Source organism: Balaenoptera acutorostrata, chromosome 5, assembly GCF_949987535.1.
Source record: "Balaenoptera acutorostrata chromosome 5, mBalAcu1.1, whole genome shotgun sequence".
In the NCBI taxonomy this organism is placed as follows: domain Eukaryota; kingdom Metazoa; phylum Chordata; class Mammalia; order Artiodactyla; family Balaenopteridae; genus Balaenoptera; species Balaenoptera acutorostrata.
The window spans coordinates 123,628,352-123,650,798 of record NC_080068.1 but is presented as its reverse complement, the minus strand read 5'-3'; positions in this window follow the sequence as shown (position 1 = coordinate 123,650,798).

Genomic DNA, 22,447 nt, shown 5'->3' with positions numbered 1-22,447 from the left:
TTTAAAAAAAAAAGTTCAGTCCAAATATATAAATAAGTATAACTAGATTAGTTCCCTGACCAGGGATCAAGCCCGGGCCCTCGGCAGCGAAAGTTCAGAATCCCAGTCACTGGGCCACCAGGGAATTCCCTTCTCCCTTTTTTTTTTTAAGATTTAAAAACTGATCTACAGGAGGAGCTTCAAGATGGCGGAAGAGTAAGATGCAGAGATCACCTTCCTCCCCACAAATACATCAGAAATACATCTACATGTGGAACAACTCTTACAGAACACCTACTGAACTCTGGCAGAAGACCTCAGACCTCCCAAAAGGCAAGAAACTCCCCACGTACCTGGGTAGGGCAAAAGAAAAAACAGAGACGAAAGAATAGGGACAGGACCTGCACCAGTGGGAGGCAGCTGTGAAGGTGGAAAGGTTTCCACACACTAGGAAGCCCCTTCGCAGGCGGAGACTGCGGGTGGCGGAGGGGGGAAGTTTTGGAGCCACGGAGGAGAGCGCAGCCACAGGGGTGCGGAGGGCAAAGCGGGGAGATTCCCGCACAGAGGATCGGTGCCGACCAGCACTCACCAGCCCGAGAGGCTTGTCTGCCCACCCGCCGGGGCGGGCGGGGGCTGGGAGCTGAGGCTCGGGCTTCGGAGGTCGGATCCCAGGGAGAGGACTGGGGTTGGCTGCGTGACCACAGCCTGAAGGGGCTAGTGTGCCACAGCTAGCCAGGAGGGAGTCCGGGAAAAGGTCTGGAGCTGCCGAAGAGGCAAGAGAATTTTTCTTGCCTCTTTGTTTCCTGGTGCGCGAGGAGAGGGGATTAAGAGCGCCGCTTAAAGGAGCTCCAGAGACGGGCGGGAGCCGCGGCTATCAGCGCGGACCCCAGAGACGGGCATGAGACACTAAGGCTGCGGCTGCCGCCACCAAGAAGCCTGTGTGCAAGCACAGGTCACTATCCACACCTCCCCTCCCGGGAGCCTGTGCAGCCCACCACTGCCAGGGTCCCGTGATCCAGGGACAACTTCCCCGGGAGAACGCACGGCACACCTCAGGCTGATGCAATGTCATGCCGGCCTCTGCCACCGCAGGCTCGCCCCGCATCCGTACCCCTCCTTCCCCCCGGCCTGAGTGAGCCAGAGCCCCCGAATCAGCTGCTCCTTTAACCCCGCCCTGTCTGAGCAAAGAACAGACGCCCTCAGGTGACCTACATGCAGAGGCGGGTCCAAATCCAAAGCTGAACCCCGGGAGCTGTGCGAACAAACAAGAGAAAGGGAAATTTCTCCCAGCAGCCTCAGGAGCAGCAGAGTAAACCTCCACAATCAACTTGATGTACCCTACATCTGTGGAATACCTGAATAAACAACGAATCACCCCAAATTAAGGAGGTGGACTTCGGGAGCAACAATATATATATTTTTTCCCCTTTTTCTCTTTTTGTGAGTGTGTATGTGTATGCTTCTGTGTGTGATTTTGTCTGTATAGCTTTGTTTTTACCATTTGTCCTAGGGTTTTGTCTGTCCGTTTTTTTTTTTCTTTTCTTTTTTTTAGTATAGTTTTTAGCACTTGTTATCATTGGTGGATTTGTTTTTTGGTTTGGTTGCTCTCTTCTTTCTTTCTTTCTTTTTTTTATTACGTAAAAAAAATTTTTTTTAATAATTGTTTTTTATTTTTTATTTTAATAAGTATTTTATTTTATTTTACCTTATTTTATTTTATCTTCTTCTTTCTTTCTTTCTTTTTTTTCTCCCTTTTATTCTGAGCCGTGTGGATGACAGGCTCTTGGTGCTCCAGCCACACGTCAGGGCTGTGCCTCTGAGGTGGGAGAGCCAAGTTCAGGACACTGGTCCACAAGAGACCTCCCAGCTCCATGTAATATCAAACGGAGAAAATCTCCCAGAGCTCTCCATCTCAACGCCAAGGCCCAGCTCCACTCAACGACCAGCAAGCTACAGTGTTGGACATCCTATGCCAAACAACTAGCAAGACAGGAACACAACCCCAGCCATTAGCAGAGAGGCTGCCAAAAATCATAATAAGGCCCCAGACACCCCAAAACACACCACCAGACGTGGACCTGTCCACCAGAAAGACAAGATCCAGCCTCATCCACCAGAACACAGGCACTAGTCCCCTCCACCAGGAAGCCTACACAACCCACTGAACCAACCTTAGCTACTGAGGACAGACACCAAAAACAATGGGAACTATGAACCTGCAGCCTGTGAAAAGGAGACCCCAAACACAGTAAGTTAAGTAAATGAGAAGACAGAGAAACGCACAGCAGATGAAGGAGCAAGGTAAAAACCCACCTGACCAAACAAATGAAGAGGAAATAGGCAGTCTACCTGAAAAAGAATTCAGAATATTGATAGTAAAGATGATCCAAAATCTTGGAAATAGAATGGAGAAAATACAAGAAATGTTTAACAAGGACCTAGAAGAACTAAAGAGCAAAAAAACAGTGATGAACAACACAATAAATGAAATTAAAAATTCTCTAGAACAGATCAATAGCAGAAAAACTGAGGCAGAAGAACGGATAAGTGACCTGGAAGATAAAATAGTGGAAATAACTACCGCAGAGCAGAATAAAGAAAAAAGAATGAAAACAACTGAGGACAGTCTCAGAGACCTCTGGAACAACATTAAGCACACCAACATTCAAATTATAGGGGTCCCAGAAGAAGAAGAGAAAAAGAAAGGGTCTGAGAAAATGTTGGAAGAGATTATAGTTGAAAACTTCCCTAATATGATAAAGGAAATAGTTAATCAAGTCCAGGAAGCACAGAGAGTCCCATACAGGAGAAATCCAAGGAGAAACATGCCAAGACACATATTAATCAAACTATCAAAAATGAAATACAAAGAAAAAATATTAAAAGCAGCAAGGGAAAAACAACAAATAACACACAAGGGCATCCCCATAAGGTTAACAGCTGATCTTTTAGCAGGAACTCTGCAAGCCAGAAGGGAGTGGCAGGACATATTTAAAGTGATGAAAGGGAAAAACCTACAACCAAGATTACTCTACCCAGCAAGGATCTCATTCAGATTTGACAGAGAAATTAAAACCTTTACAGACAAGCAAAAGCTAAGACAATTCAGCACCACCAAACCAGCTTTACAACAAATGCTAAAGGAACTTCTCTAGGCAGGAGACACAAGAGAAGGAAAAGTCCTACAATAACAAAGCCAAAACAATTAAGAAAATGGTAATAGGAACATATATATCGATAATTACCTTAAATGTAAATGGATTAAATGCTCCAACCAAAAGACATAGACTGGCTGAATGAATACAAAAACAAGACCCGTATATACGCTGTCTACAAGAGAGCCAGTTCAGACCTAGAGACACATACAGACTGAAAGTGAGGGGATGGAAAAAGATATTCCATGCAAATGGAAATCAAAAGAAAGCTGGAGTAGCAATTCTCATATCAGACAAAATAGACTTTAAAACAAAGACTATTACAAGAGACAAAGAAGGACACTACATAGTGATCAAGGGATCAATCCAAGAAGAAGATATAACAATTGTAAATATTTATGCACCCAACATAGGAGCACCTCAATACATAAGGCAAATACTAACAGCCATAAAAGGGGAAATCGACAGTAACACAATCGTAGTAGGGGACTTTAACACCCCACGTTCACCAATGGACAGATCATCCAAAATGAAAATAAATAAGGAATCACAAGCTTTAAATTATACATTAAACAAGACGGACTTAATTGATATTTAAAGGACATTCCATCCAAAAACAACAGAGTACACATTCTTCTCACGTGCTCATGGGACATTCTCCAGGATAGATCATATCTTGGGTTACAAATCAAGCCTTGGTAAATTTAAGAAAATTGACATCATATCAAGTATCTTTTCCGACCACAACGCTATGAGACTAGATAACAGCTACAGGAAAAAATATGTAAAAAATACAAATACATGGAGGCTAAGCAATACACTACTTAATAACCAAGAGATCACTGAGGAAATAAAAGAGGAAATCAAAAAATACCTAGAAACAAATGACAATGAAAACACGATGACCTAAAACCTATGTGATGCAGCAAAAGCAGTTCTAAGAGGGAAGTGTATAGCAATACAATCCTACCTTAAGAAACAAGAAACATCTCAAATAAACAGCCTAACCTTACACCTAAAGCAGTTAGAGAAAGAAGAATTAAAAAACCCCAGAGTTAGCAGAAGGAAGGAAATCATACAGATTAGATCAGAAATAAATGAAAAAGAAATGAAGGAAACGATAGCAAAGATCAATAAAACTAAAAGCTGCTTCTTTGAGAAGATAAACAAAATTGATAAACCATTAGCCAGACTCATTAAGAAAAAAAGGGAGAAGACTCAAATCAATAGAATTAGAAATGAAAAAGGAGAAGTAACAACTGACACTGAAGAAATACAAAGGATCATGAGAGATTACTACCAGCAACTCTATGCCAATAAAATGGACAACCTGGAAGAAATGGACAAATTCTTAGAAATGCACAATGTTCCAAGACTGACTGAACCAGGAAGAAATAGAAAATATAAACAGACAAATCACAAGCACTGAAATTGAAACTGTAATTAAAAGTCTTCCAGCTAAAAAAAAGCCCAGGACCAGATGGCTTCACAGGCAAATTCTATCAAACATTTAGAGAAGATCTGACACCTATCCTTCTCAAACTCTTCCAAAATATAGCAGAGGAAGGAACACTCCCAAACTCATTCTACGAGGCCACCATCACCCTGATACCAAAACCAGACAAAGATGTCACAAAGAAAGAAAACTACAGGCCAATATCACTGATGAACATAGATGCAAAGATCCTCAACAAAATCCCCACAGGCCCTGGGCCACACCAGCTCCAGTCATCCACCCAGGGGGCCTAGATGTGGTGTGCCGCAGGCTCTTCACCTCAGTCCACTTCAGCTCCCGCTGTCCCACCAAGGTGGCTCCTGCACAGTGCACCCCAGATCCCTCATGCCCACTCCAGCCATCCCAGCAAGGCAGCCCCGGCATAGCACAGCCCAGGACAACCCCCTTAGTCCACACTCTCTCCAACTCCAGACATCCCATCAGGATGGTCCCAATGTGGACCTCCTGGGACCCCCTTTGGTCCATGCTTGTTCCAGCCAGCCTGTCAAAGCCACCCGACACATGCAGTCTCCACAGGGGAAGCGCCTACACAGGCCATGACTTCAAGATAATGAGAGGTAGCTGTTTCCTCTAATTCATAGAAACAAATACAGAAAGTCAAACAAAATGAAGAGACAGAGGAATTTGTTCCATATGAAAGAACATTTAAAACTTCAGAAAAAAACCCTAATGAAACCAAGATAAGTAATTTACCTGATAAAGAATTTAAAGTAATGGTCGTAAACATGCTCACCAAACTCAGGAGAAGAATGGAGGAACACAGTGACAACATCAACAAAGAGTTACAAAATATAAGAAGGAACTAATCAGAGTTGACGAACACAATAACTGAAATGAAAAATATACTAGAGGGAATCAACAGCAAATTAGATGATACAGAAAAATGGATCAGTGATCTGGAAGACAGAATAGTGGAAATCACCCACCAGAATGGCAAAAAGAAAAAGTATTTTAAAAAATGAGAATAGTTTAAGGGACCTTTGAGACAACTATACTAACATTTGCATTATAAGGGTCCCAGAAGGAAAAGAGAGAAAGGGGCAGAAAACTTATTTGAAGAAATAAAGGCTGGAAACATCTCTAAACTGGAGAAGGAAACAAATATCCAGGAAGCACAGAGATATCCAAACAAGATGAACACAAAGAGACCCATACCAAAATATATATCATAATTAAAATGGCAAAAGTTAAAGAGAGAATTTTAAGACAGCCTCCAAATTCATTCTACAAGGACAGCATTACCCTAATACCAAACCCAGACAAAGACAATACGATAAAAGAAAATTATAGGCCGATATCCCTGATGAACGTAGATGCAAAAATCCTCAACAAAATATCAGCAAACCAAATTCAACAATATATTGAAGGGAGTATATATGATGATCAAATGAGATATTCAGGGATGCAAGGATGGTTTAATATCCACAAATCAATCAACATGATATACCACACTAACAAAACAAAGGATAAAAATCTTAAGATTATCTAGGTAGATGCAGAAAATAACATGTGACAAAATTCAGCATCATTTATTATAAAAAGTCTCAACAAAGCGGGTACAGACAGAGCCAAGCTCAACATAATAAGGGCCATATATGACAAACCCACAGCTAACATCATAGTTAAACTATTTTTGATTTTATATTATGTGCCATGGAAAGCCACTGAAGTGTTTTAAACAGGAAGTGTCCTCACCAGGTAAATATTTTTAAAAGAGCACTCTGGCTTCTCTGTACAATATAGATAGAAGGAGACATAAATGGAAATGAGAAGACTAGATAGAAGGCGATTTTGGTAATGCAAAGTGATGATGGTAGCTTGGGCTTGCGTGGCTTCAGTGAAATGCAGTTTAAGAAGTATTAAGGAGTAGGATCCCCAGAACTTATAGATTCATTTGATGTGAGGATTAGAGGAAAAGAAGATATCAAGGATTTTACTTTTCTTTCCAGTTACCTTGCCTCAAGAATACCAACTGAAATTAGAAACAATTAATCAGAGATCCTTGAGGGCTCTTAGTTATAAAATTCCATAAATTTGTAATGTTAAGTTTGTGCATTAATAGCTTCATTATTTATGATTGTTATTATTTTAAACTTACAATTTAGGGCATGTTAAATATAATTATCAGTTTAAAATTATGACTATCAGCCAAATGTAAATGAATGTGTATCAAAGATGTTATTTAACTCAATAAATGAAAGATGTTTTAATTGGCTCAAAGAACATTTAAGAAATATCTATCTGAAATTTTTTTTAAATGTTAGGATAAAATTGCTACATTAGATGTAAAACTGGTTAATATCTTCCAAGGTGGTTAACTTTTGTGGTTATCCCTTCCACCAGACAGAAACTATTCATATAACTTTTGCTCCTACAGAATTGTAATATACCCCAGTCATTCAAACATCAAGCCTAGTGCTACACTAAAAGGACACCATATCATCTCCTTTGCCTATTTTCAAATTTCATATAGTTTTTCTGTTAGGTACATTATGGTGTCCATAGTGGAATAAGTGAGATTGCTCATTTCAGCATAATATAGATTTATAGTAAGTCTATTTCTATTCTAATTTCTGTCATATTTGGAACCTAGTGAGGGATAAGCCAAAGAAGTCTTTGACATAACAATATAAGGTGGAAAGTGAGTTTTATATAGAATGATGGTCAGAATACTTCCTTCAGATTTAAGTGTAAGTTTCCCATTCCTGGTTAGTCACTAAAATTTTGTTTTAAATCCAGAAGTCTAATTTTAAATACATAAAACTGAATTTGTAGTGGGGAAAAAATACTCTTCTTAAAACTGAGAGCAAAATTAATAATGACCTACTGCAGCCAAAAATAAGATTTAAGGATATTTTCCTTAGTTTTTTCATATGACCTTGGTTTGCCTAGTCGACGGCTTCGTAATTTGAACATGTCCTGCTGTGAAATGAAAAGCTGACCAGACTGTTTTGAAGAGCAGATTATCAGGATTGCAGTTTATAGCACCAGCTATTGTTTGCATGTAAATCTCTCATTCTTCTCATCTAATTGTCACACTTAGGAACTGATTTTCTCTCAGATGTCTAATTATAAAGCATATATAATTAAATGCTTTAATACTCCATGTTTGTTTTAAACTTTCATACTTTCTCAAAGCATACCTTTGTGGGCAGTAACTTGTATCATTATTCATCTCACTTGCCAGTGGGAAGTCTGAACCATGAGAAGCAAACATCATGCCAGTGATTTCCCACTAAACTGTTCAAAGAAGCTTAGAGTGTATTTTCCGGGGGAGTTAAAGGAATCAAATCATGGGAATTTAGTACTGGCCTAGAATTTGAGTTCCTGAAAACCTATTTTGAAGGTCAAAAATAAAAATTCTGAGAAGAATAATTTTACAGAGGAATTCTAAGAATCTTTGGCTTTTTAATAGGTGTTACTCATGACTAATGAGGTGCTCTATTGTGAACTTGGATAAGGTAACTCCCAAAGGTGCTTTCATACAATAGGGTGGGAAGGAGGCCATATCACTCTAGTATCAGACTTGGGAAATGGAAATGGAATTACTCCCAGGGCTAGGATTTGTCTGTCATTTACTACTAAGTAAGCTCAATGGCCCAATTCTCTTTCTCTCCCTGGTAAACTAATTCAAAAGGCAGAGGAAAATTAACTCTTTCTTGCTGAATTCAGACAGTTCTAGGTATAATCCAAATGTTCAAATGATTTCTTTGGCTTGTGGCATGCATATTGGTTGTCCTCAAAAGTTACTTAATTGGATTATTGTCAAAAGCCTCCCTCATTTTCCACTGGCCATGCAGAGAAACAAAATGGTACCTTCTCATAAGTGCTCAGCAGGGAACTTGGAGCAATCCTCTACTTGTGAGGAAGCATTAATGTTGCTTTATACCTATCTCAAAGCTAAAAAGTAGAGTTTCCAATAAAAAGCATGTACCATTATCTAAGACATTAAAATTTTCATTAAAACATAAAAAGCATTATTAATAAATAAAAATTATTCAAAACGATTTGTTTTAATGCCTTAGATTTTTTTAAAGAATACAGATAATTTTGGAATTCAATATCATATCTAAGGGGAAAAGCTCCAAAAGCAACTTCAGTTTCTTTAGCAATATCCATAACTGGAAAGAATCTAGTGCACATATCGAAATATTTCAACTTTAAGGTATGTACTTTTTCAGGCAACAGTCATACATGTTTACTTGATTTTAACTTTCTGGACATAATTACTAGGGGAAATTCTCTTTCTTCTCTGAAGGCTTAAGAGAACACATACTTGGATCTTTCCCAGTTTAGAGTGAAGCTACATCACCTATCATGATATAGGAAAATCCTATTTACTCCCATTTTCTTCATTTTAGACAGTTATGAGCTATTGCAAGAAGTGAATGTGTGGTCTCAGAGAAAATTTTCCCCCAGTGGAGAGTGAGGGAATGACCAAAGCTAAGATGCTAAAACCCGTGCTGGAAATAATATTTTCTACTTTGATAATAATAATGATGATGGTGATGATGATGGTAACAGTAGTAGTAGTAGTGACGGCAGCAGTGACTGAGCTTACCCAAGTTTTTGGTGGCACGAGGCACAGTGCTGGCCTTTAGCATCACCTCACTTACTCTGTTTTTTTTTTAATTTTTAAAAATTAATTAATTAATTAATTATTTTATTTATTTATTTATTTTTGGCTGTGTTGGGTCTTCGTTGCTGCGAGCAGTCTTTCTCTAGTTGCGGCGAGCAGGGGGTTACTCTTTTTTGTGGTGCACTGGCTTCTCATTGCGGTGGCTTCTCTTGTTGTGGAGCATGGGCTCTAGGCGCACGGGCTTCAGTAGTTGTGGCACGCGGGCTCAGTAGTTGTGGCTCGTGGGCTCTAGAGCTCAGGCTCAGTAGTTGTGGCGCACGGGCTTAGTTACTCTGTGGCATGTGGGATCTTCCTGGACCAGGGTTTGAACCTGTGTCGCCTGCATTGGCAGGCAGATTCTTAACCGCTGTGCTACCAGAGAAGTCCCTCACTTACTCTTAACCATCATCTCTCTGTGAGGTCTGCCCACATTAAAAAAAAAAAAAGAAAAACACTCATGTTAGGCACAAATAATCTAAGAACCTACTTTAGAAGGATCTGTAGACATACTCCAAAGCGGCTCACTATATTAACAGAAAATCTTTAAAATCTGATTCATTATAAACTATAGGTCAGTTTTACATTCTATTTCATAATACATATGCTTTTATTTTACAATTTAATGATTTTTAAATGACTGAAAAAATAGAAATTTTCTTCCTTATAATCAATATTCTTTATCTGATATTTGAGCCTCTTTTATTGAAACACTCTTGCCTCATGAAATAATATACCAACAGATATTTTTTAATGTTAAATCAATTTAATGAGCTAAGAATTATCATTAAGATGAACCATGAATTAATTTAATTTATTTAAGATTTTTGTGCTCTTTTCTTCTACCTCTGAAAATTTCCCCATGAGTTCAAACAATTTTGATCAGCACCTTCCGCAGCTTAATCATATAGAGTAAACCAAGGCTAACAAGGCAGTAATGAACTTTGAGGCCACAGTTCATTGGCTTCTCCAAAGTACAGTCCTCAAGGCTGCCTACTGTGTGAGTCTATTTGGTTAATTCCTCTCTCAGTCCCTGTAAAGAGTCAGCCTGGACATGAAACAATTTTAGTCATTCTGACATCCCGTTTTATTACCCTCAATTTAGATTAGTGGAAGAAAAGTGAGAGTTTGAAAAACAAAGGCCGTTCATGTCCAGTTTTAAGGTTCATTGTCTTTATTTACATCCTCACAAAAGTAACTCTTCATGTCCACTCTGCACAGCCCAGCAAAGGAAAAATGCAAATTTGCTTGTAGTAAAATTTCTTTGGAGTCTCTAACATCGAAACATTTTTTCTTCAAACCTTTGAATAAACATTTGAATTAAATCCTTCTGAAAGGATTCAACATGTTCCATTGACTTCTTGTATCCCTTCAGTTCACTGCAATGTCTTGGAGGCTCTAATATGCACATGAAGTTGTCTTAGATCAAATTTGGTTCAGAAAATTGCCCAAGACCGCTGCCAAGCACTGGCCAATCAGTAGGTAAGAGAATGTAGGGTAGAAAAGTGGAGTCGCTTTAGGAGAATTCAGTGGAATAAGAGCATACATTGCAGAGCTATTTCTTCCTAGGTCTTTGAGACCAATCCAGGTATATGACAAAGTGAGGCTCTTAGAAATGTCCATGAAGCCTTTCATCCTCTCACTAGGACATATTAATGACGATAGGACCATCTTTTGCTATGTTGTACTGATATTATTGTCATATGTGAATGTACATCTTTCAGGAATAAATTGGACAATAATTAAGGTGATTGTTGGGTCATAACCTGAGGAGTTTCCTGGGTGATCTGAAACCAGCTGGAGGGCAGGGAGAGACCTAAGAAAGAGGCAAGGCTTCCAGATTGATGAAGTTTTTTTTTTTTTTTTAATTTATTTATTTAATTTATTTTTGGCTGTGTCGGGTCTTAGTCGCAGCATCTTCATTGAGGCACGTGGGATCACTCATTGTGGCGCCGGGCTCTTTGTTGTGGCGCGTGGGCTTCTCTCTAGTTGTGGCGTGTGGGTTTTCTCTCTCTAGTTGAGGCACGCGGGCTCAGTAGTTGTGCTGTGCGGGCTTAGTTGCCCCGCGGCATGTGGGATCTTAGTTCCCTGACCAGGGATCAAACCAGCGTCCCCTGCATTGTAAGGCAGATTCTTTACCACTGGACCACCAGGGAAGTCCCAGATTGATGAAGTTTTAATGAGCAAGGGAACTTACATGAGAGGCCTGTCCTGGGTGGCTACAAGACAAGGAAATTTCTACACCCATGGCCAAATCTTAAAAGTTTCTAAAGAGGCCTTAACTGGGTTTGGTCATGTATAGTATCCAGATGTCCTCCTTACTCTCTCAAGGCTACATCCTTGGAACAGCACCCACTGTAGAAATGGTAGGCAGACCATACATTCCAAGGACAGGGGCAGGGGTGAGCAGCCTCTGATTGCCTGGGTCCAGCCCAAGGGTCAAATGGCAGTCACGTCCTCTTGATTACCTCCTCAAACAGTGAAGTGACAACCCCTAAAGTGCTTTTGAAAAAAGGATGACTCTAGTAAAGAAGAGTAGAAGGAAAGATGGACTGGGGTGACATACAAGGCCCCTACATGTTTAGGGTCAATGACCTCTCAGGTCACAGCAGAAGGAACCTCGAAAATTAAGAACTATTGCCATTCCACCAAGATGACTGTACCCTATTCTGAGACATTCACAGCATTCTTGGTAAGTTAAAATTTTCCCTCATTACCATGGAAAGAGGGAGAAAAAGTGACACCAAGGAAAATAGAGGCCGTGTTACCTTAAGTCTCCCTTGGCCATTGATCAATTTTGTAAGCAAAGCTAGAACAGGGAAATGTATCTACTTGCCCAATCTCTTCTTTCTCCTCACACCTCCTTCCACTGACTGACGATTTTGAGGTCCTCACTGCAAGCACGTTGACTGGGTATCCCTGCCAAAAGACCCATTAAAACTTGTTCCGCTGCTATAATGCAATATTTCCTGTCACTGCATTTTTGTTCTGCTACCGCTATCATTTGAACTTTATAAGTAATGGATAAGACCTGCACAAGACAGTTTAGAGGCAAATAGCAGAACAGACTTGTTTAGACAAAGATTTAAAAACATACCATCCCAACTGAAGACAGATATATTTTCTTCAGATATTCTCCATGGACCCAATGGAAAGCTGTCCTTACTATACAACTGATAAGCTTGCTTTTCAATTTCAACTCTTTTTAGACTTATCAAGCACCCCAAGGTTGTTATGGAGTTACATATTTTCAAAGAATTTCTTTCTGTCAGTATGCAGCAACTCTACACTTCATCCGTTGTCTAGAGAAATCTGTCTTGGGGTCAGTTTCGCATGGTACTCTTCATCATGTATAGAAGAAACTGTAAAGATTTGAGGTAATTTTTTACATGCAGTACATCCTTGAAATGTTTTTTCCAGTGTACTGTTAGTTATGAAAACACTCAGAATGTGTCCATTCTTGTGCCAGTCCGAATATTACCTCTCTGGCAGTTATTGAATAGTCTCTTGAGAATTATATCTATCCTATGTAGCTATTTATCAACTTCCAAATATAATTTAATAAATGATGCGGTGATCTGAATACTTAACACTTCACATTGAACATAGATAAATTGGCATTTATCAATTAGGAACGCTTCTGCTCTAGCATAGACTTATTTCTTGGGGAAATTCCCAACATGGAATCTAAACTTCCATGTCCTATTCATTACAGAAACACTTCAGACTGTTAAAGCTCTTTCAGAGTTCATAATGACTTTATTGTACAGTTGTACTGCCAAATGTAAAGAGTTAACTGATAGACCAAAATAGCCCCTTGATCAGTACCTAATTTATAGAGCTTTCCAAAAGGACAATCCCTGCACAGGGGAAAATAAGCCAAGGTTTCTAAAACACACTGAAGCCACTCAATCACTTGGTTAACTCTTCTACAAGTGAATACACTCTGTGACTTTCAAGATCACATGTGCTCTTTTCGTGACTTCTCTTCCCGCGCCTGCACCTGCACTTCTGTTGTGCTTGGATGCCAGAGCAGACCACTCTGACTCAAATTATCAAGAGCTCTGTGCAATTTGGAGTTCTGTTGTTCTCTTTTCTACTCAGTTTTGTTTGACCCCAGTGACCCAGATGTAGGGTAACACCACATTTATGTACTTTCATAATAGTACAACTGAAAGGATAACCCACCTAGGCTTGACTCTTACAGACTTATTAAGGATTTGTATGATCTCTGATCATTGTTCATTATTCTCAAAGTTATTCAATGGGGAGTAAGAAACACCTGTTAGAGCACTAACTTTCAAATCTAGTTTTAAAATGCCATCCATCCATCATACATTTGGTGGGCACCTCTTATGTCTAGACCACTGTGTGTTAGGTGTTAGGGGCTTACCATAATGTAGGAGATAGCTAAAGAGAGTATGATTCTTAGTTTACAAACTCAAGTGAGCAAAATTTTTTAAAGTTGTATTTATTTTTTTTAAAGCCCTCATTCTGTCAAGCTGGAAGAGAATTCGGTTTCAGTCATTACCAAGCTCCCCTGCGCAAATGTGTGGAAAGGTTCTAGAGTTTTATGTGTACTTTAGAGTTTTATGTAAACATATATATGTGTTTTGTGTCATAGCACATCATAAGGTTCTTTGGGTCACTGCTGCTCATTTTTCCACACTGGTCACTGATAAGACACCGAGGGTTATATCCTAAAGGGACTCAACAGGACTGGTCATTCTGATCCTGTGATGTCACCCTTGGCACGGATATTTTGGGGAAGTTTTAGTCACTCAAAACTGGCCTCTCTCAGTGTCCCGTGTGGTTATCCCTTCCAAGGGCTCTGTCAGAGAGCAGAATGCAGTTCCCCTGCACCCCATAGACCTCTATTCCTTCCCCAGTCTAGAAGGGTCTCTTTCTCTACTCTGTACTCCTCCAGGATGCTGGCTCAAGCTTTGGGAAAATGAAGCCACAAAAGAAAGCATCAAGCAGACAATTTGTGCTTTTTGCCATATGACATCAAACACAATCCCAAAAGGGGGAGAGAGAGAGATGCCAGAATCCCCAGAAAACTTCCTGATTTTTGTGCTGATATTCACCTTTTATTGCCCCAATTTAAGTCAATGGAAAAAAAGCGAGGGTTTCTATGACAGAGGTTGTGCATGTCCCCATAGTCCTTGAAGTAAATAATCTCTATGGCCAGGCAACTGTCTTGCACTCAGCTGCCTAAGCACGAGTCACGTGTCTTATAGCAAAGAAGATGGAATTAACCTGATTGGTTGTCAATCAAGGTTCACTTCTGGAGTTTAGAGGTCAGCCCTCCAAACTGAATAGTTACTACATACAGGAGAGGTTGGGGAGAGAGACTTGATGTGTTTCATTACTTGGTTTAACAGACTATTTTCATCCCCAAACCTCACATTATTTTCTGGTACTCTGTATATAGAATACTTAAATACCAATTTCAACTTTGGTGGCTGTCCTAAGGGAGCTAAGTGAAGTGCAGGAGACAGTAAACTAAGAAACCAAAGATCCAATTACTAACCACTCTGTTGCTGACCAGTCATGTTTCATTTATTTGCCATTCTCTGGGCACCCGATATGCGACAAGTTCTGTGCTGGACACAGAAACTACAAAGATAAAATAAACAGTCCCTGCCCTCAAAGAACCCAAGCTTGCGTTCTTCCCACTGATAGCCTCATATTTAGCATGTCTGTTGAAAGTATTTCCTACACACCTCTGTGTGCCTCTTGCAATTGAAGCAAATAAAAATATCTAATAAATGGTAATAAACTTAAAGAGTAGGAGGGCATTTAAAAGCTTGCATGAACATCCCCGATGTAACTTCTGGCAAATAGATCCTCAAATCCCTTTATTCTCAACTCTTAAAAACCTAACATAATTACAACAGCTCTGACCACTTCTTGAAAAATTGAACTGGCCCTTGCTCAGTCCCCATCTCTGATTCTTCCTAGGTATTTGCCTCTTTGTACCACTCAGACTTTCTTCAGTTTTTTCTTCCCTTGGCTTGCCTTCCAGCTCTCTCCACTGTTTCAATTTGCCCTTTGTTCTGACTCTTGCTGGTTCATCCTCTTTACTGACACTGCCACCTTCCTTCCCCAGCAACCCTGGTTGGGCCTCTTATGCTGCTTTTGCACCCAGTTTTAGCTGAGTACACCTGTTCCTCTCTCTATAAGTTCCCAACCTTGAGTTCATCCAATTGCAGGGTTTCGACTGTCACCTCTTCAGATAATTCCTAAAGGAATATCATATTCCCTGTCTTTCGCCTGCATTCCAGGTCCCTATTTCCTGAGTGCGGATAGGACATCTCCTGTGAAAAGTCTCAGCTTTAGCTGGACAACACCACGGCTGAAATGCTGGTGCCAACTCCTACCACTTGATAACTTTGAATAAGCCATGCCACCCTCTAGGTCTCACTATCCCTCCATTATAGAATGAGGAGGTTGAACCAGATGATCTCAAAAGTCTCACGGAATTCCAAAGACTTCGTGCTAATTTATTTCCAAATCTGAATTGATCTCTCTCTACCTCAAAGCACTTATTCTTACCCTGCTCTCCAGTTTCCGTCGCACTTTACTTTCGACTCTTTTCTGTCTTTTATAACATCTCTCACCAACTTCTCTCTTCAACCTTGTCTATCTTTTTCATTCCAAGGGCTACTCCCCTCTGCCACTTCAGCTATGCTCTAATTTAGCCTCCTTTTTCCTCCTAACCCAAACCTTCTTTATGCCTTTTCTAAAACAGTATTTTTATCATGCCATCCCCTGTGTAAAACTTCACAATGCTTTTATTGTCAATGTCAACTTTCATCAAAGCAGACTTAATAGATAAAAAGAGTGTGTGCTTACCCCTTACAAGAGATCTCGGAGCCTAGACCAAGGGGCTCTCTGCAAGTGCAAAAATTCTTTTTAAATGTTTTAAAGTGGATTTTTCAGTTTTCTTCATAATATAACCATATAATAGTCATGATGTTTGGGAATTGAGGTATGGGTGCTGAAGTGGTTAAGTATATGGACTCCAAAACCTGCATTCGAAGCCCACTTCACTCCTTACCAACTGGGTGACCTTGGGAAGATAAAAATCTTTTTGCTCTTTGATTATCCCCATCTACCAAATGCGGATGATAACAGTACCTATAATATGATGTTGTTATGAGGATTAACTAGTGAATGTAAAGTGCTCAGCATAACTCCTGGCCCACGTAACTCCTGGTAAGGACTTAGTTACATGTTTTGTGCTCCACACTTAACCACTTGGAGTTAAATCTTGGTTCCAGCCCTTGCTAGCTGTGTGACCTTGGGCAAGTCACTTAACCATCCTGAATTCCCTTGTCTAGAGGTAATGATAGTACTTACTTCATAAGGTTGCCATGAAGGATAGATGAACTAATCTGAAGTGGATTTACCATGACACTAAGCCTCTCATTTCTTTGGGCTCCTTCTAAGACCCCAAGACCTTGGCAGAGGGGTGGAAGAGGTGGCTAGAAATCTACTCGTATGGTTATACGTTCTTATAAACTTTACAAAAATAAGATGTGTTACATTTGATTAAGACTTCCAAAGACTCCAACTTCCTCCATCCCAGTTCCTCTCTGGTTGGGTGAGGTTGGAGTGGCCCATGGCATTTTGGGGGAGGTGCATAGTTAAGTTATTGCTAGCTGTCCCTGGTGTAGAAATGATTTCCGGGAATATTCCCATCCCCATCTGTGCCATGACAGCATGGCAAGGCCAGAGGTCACAGTATGAGCACGTTCTATAGTGCCCAGTGCTGAAGTATGTGGATAATGGTGGAGAAACCAGGTTTGAAACGCAAAGTATCAGACAATCTGTGGAAATTTCTCTCCTGTCAGGAATATAGTCCATAATGCATAGTATATAATTATAGATACATAATACTTTAATTTTATTTTTGATGTCATATTCAATAAAGCTCTCGTACACCATTTTAATTGGAAGTTGTAAAGACGTTTTGGAATATTTCAATAAAGTAAGTGAAAAATTTATAAACTTCACTTGATTTGGTCATATATTTTGTTATCTTTAAATTTACTTATTAAAGAACTGAAAATTCAGATAAAGATTAATGAAATATGAAACAAAAGTGTTAAGGTGAGTGATGAAATCTATATAAATTATTTTGATGTTGAGAAGCAAATTGTAATAAAAAATACTTTAGATGATTTCAAAAGTTGCAATTAATTAAAAGGAAGAGACAAGGTTTGAAAATAATAATAAATAGGCCCTGGGATTGTTTAACAATCAAATTCCTGAAGAGAAGTGAATTATATACACACAGGAAAAAGATTTGCTTGTCTTGATGATTGGCTTTTAAATACTGACAGTAACAAATAAAATGAAACACTCATAACCACCATTACAACCAAAGATACCAATTAAAAGTTGGCTAATCATCAGTTTAATGAGTATGATCACTTCCTGAACATAGATCCACACACATATACACACATACACACACACACAACTTTAAGTGCCCCAACGTCCTACAGTTTATAAAGTTTTTTAAAAAGTAGGGGACTTTAGCAAACTTAAAAAAAAATACAAAAGTTTATGTGACTTTACTAATAATAATTTGTGAAGCCACAAAACACTTTTTCCAAACTGTTAGCACTTAAAACAAATTTCAAGTAATCATGCTACAGGAAATTTTAAATTATCTTTCTCTTCTCTCTGTGGAAAACAGCATCACTAAATCTTTGTCATAAGAAATAGTAATCCAAAAGAGTACACCAAAAAAATGAGGCAATGAAATTATTACAGAAGTGTGTCCAGCATATTGCATTTTTTCCCCTGGATTTTGGGATGTTTGTGGTTTCATTGAAAAATTTTGCTTCGAAGTACAATTTCTATACTACAGAATGCACTTATCTTTTTTTTAGCTATTTAAAATTTATAATTTATTATTTCTTTCTCATCTAAATAAATTATCACTTTCATACCTAATTTTGTGTCTTAATTTTGTATTTTTTTCCTTGAAGGTACCCTCCCCCCCAACTGCATACACGTTAGAACCCACAAAACCTGGATCCGCCCCTGGCACTTTGGGAGCAATACTTGGCAGGCACATAGGAAGGTCTCAATTGACGTTCGCTGTAATTGCTGTCCTTCATGTTTTATGTTTCTTAGCTTTGGTTAAATCAGGCACTAAAAGATAGGGGCATTTAAGTTTGTGAGTGATGGTTTCACGTATCAAACTCAGATTCCTTTGCTTAATAGTCAAAACCTTCATTTTTCTGGTTCTAGGCTACCTCTTACATGAACTTTTGCTGTTGTCCTCAAGTTGTATCCTTTGTTCTATTCTGCCTATTTTCTGTTCACTACTGACGCTTTGCCTTTGCCATAATTTAGGAAAAAATAAATTAACATGAGAATGTGTTATGTATATAATGTATATTTCAGTGTTTACAAAATCTCAACTCAAGCACACCCACAACTATGCAAAATAAAAGTAAGCTTACGTGCAGAAAATGTACATCTATGTACAATTTGACTAATGGCTATCTTTGAATGGTGAGTGGTTATTATTTTACTCTATATATTTCTGTATATTCCAACTGTTCTACAATAAACATTTATTCAGAAAAATTACTTAAAATTAAATAGAGCAGGGCTTCCCTGGTGGCGCAGTGGTTAAGAATCTGCCTGCCAATGCAGGAGACACGGGTTTGAGCCCTGGTCCGGGAAGATCCCACATGCTGCGGAGTAACTAAGCCCATGTGCCACAACTACTAAAGTCTGCACATCTAGAGCCCGTGCTCCGCAACAAGAGAAGCCACCACAGTGAGAAGCCTGCGCACCACAACGGAGAGTAGACCCCGCTTGCTACAACTAGAGAAAGCCCGCTCACAGCAACGAAGACCCAACGCAGCCAAAAATAAATAAATTAATTTTAAAAAAATTAAATAGATCAGGTATATTTTATTTGGTTATTTTTAAAGAAGAAAAGGTGCCTTGAATAAAATGTGCCCATATTCAGACTTTTCAATGGGCCATTCTTATGAAAGTGGTATTCTAATTGGAGCCTAAAGTCAGGAACCTGGCATTCCTGTGATCAACTCCCAGAAATAGTATTAACTTATTCAGTAGCCTTAAGCTCTTCACTTAACCTTTTAGCTCACCCTTTGTTAAGAGAGGATAATAGCCATTCTTGGGGAATTACAATGGCAAATTAGCTTAGGTTTGTAAAATGTTTTAAATATGGGTTCCTGTATTAAACTGCTTTGTAAATTTTGCTATTATTTAAAGAAATAATGAGGATGGTAATTAATTATCTTAAGTGTCTATGTTCCTATAGTAAAAGAAAACAGAACTTTTGAATAATGTAGAGAGTAAAAGCTTGGAATGGAGGTAAAATGGCTTGGTGAATGAAAGCATGCATGTTTGAAAATAAAAGTCAGGTGAAAACATCAGAGTATGTGTCTTCTCCCCAGGACCCACACAGTTGGTTCTTTTTAAAATTTTGTTTATGTATGTATTTTTGAGGCAGATTGGGAGTTGGGGAATCTGAGATGAGAGGAAAGACAATATTCTTTGCAACATTAATTAAAATATGGATAGGATGGGGGAAAACACTAGAAAATTGAGAAATGATTATAATGAAAGCCTCTTCCTTATAAGGTAGCAAATTGACAGCATCATGTCACTTTAATAAGCATGTTTCTGCTGATCAAAAATAAAATTCTCCAAACCTGAATTAACCCAAACTTAACTTAGTTAGGGGTGATGGTACTCGTGTAATGAAGAAATTAATGGCCTAGATTGAAATACTGATTGAAGTGAAATGGTTTTGAAATCACTTCTAGATGCAAATGTTACCAATTTTTATCTTTATAAATCATTTGCTCGTAGCAAATCAAAATATATTGGAGGGAAAAAAACATGTTTTTTACATCATCAAATGTATAGGCAAAGAAAAAACAACATGACATGGAGGAGGGCGAGGGGTAGCATTTTCCCAAAGGGTGGAAGGGCCCTCTTAAATACTGACAAAAGGCCTGTTTAATTGTTTAAGAAAGTAGATTATGTCTTTGATTTCTTTTGAGGAACACAAGTTTGAAATCAGTAGTGAACATGTGGTTTGTGTTGAGTTCATGTCAATGAGATTCGTTCCAGGTCTTATATCTCCAACTGTCCCATTCCTATTAACACCAGACTGTGAAGGAAAAAAGAGTCATGAAGCTTGATCTTTCAGAAGCAGAATGTAGTACATAGGATGTTATATGACCTTGCCCATGCCCTGCAGTGATACCACATCCTCCCCTTAATCCTCATCCCTCCTAATTCGCAAGGGGACTCCCTTCGTGCTGAGCTATTGCTGGGGAAGTACAAGAGCTGTCAAAAGCAATTTGATAAAGCAGGGTGTCACCTTCCAGACCCAAACCCTAAGACTCAGCCTCAAACGGGCCCAGCAGTTTCATACAATCTCACCTGCACCCAAGGAAGCTTGCTGCCCATTATAAAGGCTTAGTGAGGGTTTGTCTTGCAACTTCTGGCTCTAATTTTGTTCTTTTGAACATTAGCTTAAACCTTCCAGGAGTTCCTTCCAGGTTTATAATTTTCTTGACCTTACTTGACTTGCTTTGCCACTTTAATGGACAATGAGCGGAAACAACTGAGAATTAGAAAGTATTATTCAGATATTTGCTGAAGGAATTGTTTACACTGCTCTTTTTTTATTTTTTTAATTTTATTTATTTATTTATTTAATTTGGGCTGTGTTGGGTCTTCGGTGCTGCACACAGGCTTTCTCTAGTTGCAGTGAGCAGGGGCTACTCTTTGTTGCGGTGTGCGGGCTTCTCATTGCAGTGGCTCCTCTTGTTGCGGAGCACGGGCTCTAGGTGCACGGGCTTCAGTAGTTGTGGCATGCGGGCTCAATAGTTGTGGCACACGGGCTTAGTTGCTCCGCGGCATGTGGGATCTTCCCGGACCATGGCTCGAACCCATGTCCCCTTCATTGGCAGGTGGATTCTTAACCACTGTGCCACCAGGGAAGCCCCATACATTGCTCTTTTAGATATGTCAGAAAAGAACACAGTTTTTCAAAATCATGGACCGGTAGCTTTCCTTATATTGTGAAAGAAGTGCACATTTCTGAGGATCTCTGTCTCTGTTTCAAGAATATGTATCAGATACTCCTTGTCTGATTTTCTCTGTCAGCAATGTCCCCACCACTAAAAGAAAAAGGAAGTGTAAATATGGGAAAAAAGTTTGATGCCATTATTTCTTATGGCTCTTGCTACTAAATGCCTTGTCTCTGGGGTATAGATTTTTGGCCAGTTAGTCAGTAAAGAGTCATTATTATATAATGAGTATTAATAATAGTAAAAGACTAAGTGTTATGGGATAATATTAGGGTACAGTATTGTCAACTTAAAAAATGCACAACGTGAGAGTTGCGAGTTAAGTTTTATTTGGGGCAAAATGAGGACTGCAGCCCCGGAGACAGCATTTCAGATAGCTCTGAGAAACTGCTCCTAAGAGGCAGTGGGGAAGGTCAGTATATATGTGATTTTGGTGAAGGGGAAATACATGAAATCAAGCACATATTTTTTTACGGAAGGTTTCTGCTAGTCTCGTGCACGTTACTGCTACTCACAAGGAGCAGACGTCACCATGAAGAATTTTAGTGCTTTGCTAGTTTTGAGGAGATACAAGAATTGGGCTCATAAAATTGGCTCCTGAAAATATCTAACTATCTGAAGACCTGTTCTGCCACTTTTTCCCGGAGCACAGAGTGTCTCATTTCTGCTTTCCACCCTGAACTCCTTTCAAGGGGTTTTGAAAATCAGCAGCTGCAGCAGCTCCTGATTTGATCCCTGTAGAGGTAGACGGCAAGGGCCAATGGCAAGTGCCATTTTGTAGTTGACAGTATGATGTGTATTTTAACAACCTAACGTCTTTCACAGTTTGGCATTTATGCTAAAGAGCTTGACCTTCTGAGATTTCTGTTTTATCTTCCTCAGAGTGTTTTTCATGTGTTTTGCATAAGCAAATGAATTTGAATAGAGAGTTAAAGCTGAATTAAACTCTGGAAATTCTTCACACTTTTTTTTTTTAAATCACTAACTCTCATTTACTAATAAGCTCCCTAAAGAAGTTGGTTGGGAAGTTAAGGAGTATAATGGTTCAGCTACCTGAATGAAATCCAGAGAGAGA